Genomic DNA, 640 nt, shown 5'->3' on the forward strand with positions numbered 1-640 from the left:
GACATTGCCAGTCAAGTGGAAGACCCAATACTATTATGGGCTACTGGACTCTTTTAGAATATTTTGCTGAGTTTACACACCTATAATATTTAAATAACGGAACTTAACCAGAAAAGGGGATACAGATGAATGTCCACTTTGTATCTGTGTATTCAGAGTGGCTAGGATAGATATATAGTTACATTCTCTTAATGAATAGAGGGATTTGTTCTAATGGTGTTAGGATATCAAGTCCGCATCTTGTACAGCAGTTAACCACTAGGAAGAATGTATGCAATGTGTTAATTATTGAAACTGTCCTATCAATTTGATCTGAAACTGTCTCATTGCTATTTATCAATAAAATTATGGGGAAAAAAAGAAAAGAAAAACATGAGAAGAACAAAAATTTAAGGTTTCTGTAAAACAAGCACTAATATGCAATCATATGTCCAATCTTACATAACTGTATCTGTCAATCTGAGCAACAGATTTGACGATAAAAATAATATATCAACCACTGTTAATCAGGTTTTTTTTTAATTATTTATTTATTTATTTATTTATGTGTGTGTGTGTGTGTGTGTGTGTGTGGCCAGCTCAGCCCACCAGGAGGCGGGGCTGGCTGGCATGTGGTGCTGGGGGATTGAACCGCAGTCCC

The 640-nt window shown here is 35.8% G+C and overlaps 1 protein-coding gene across 1 annotated transcript in view; it reads right to left on the reverse strand.

The window, feature by feature from the left end:
- The window catches only part of Scaf11 (SR-related CTD associated factor 11), a 52,382-nt gene that overhangs the window by 9,556 nt on the left and 42,186 nt on the right, over positions 1-640 (reverse strand). The gene's annotated exons all lie outside the window — the stretch shown is intronic.

This window comes from Octodon degus, unplaced genomic scaffold (genome assembly GCF_000260255.1).
Source record: "Octodon degus isolate 3935 unplaced genomic scaffold, OctDeg1.0 scaffold00100, whole genome shotgun sequence".
In the NCBI taxonomy this organism is placed as follows: Eukaryota; Metazoa; Chordata; class Mammalia; order Rodentia; family Octodontidae; genus Octodon; species Octodon degus.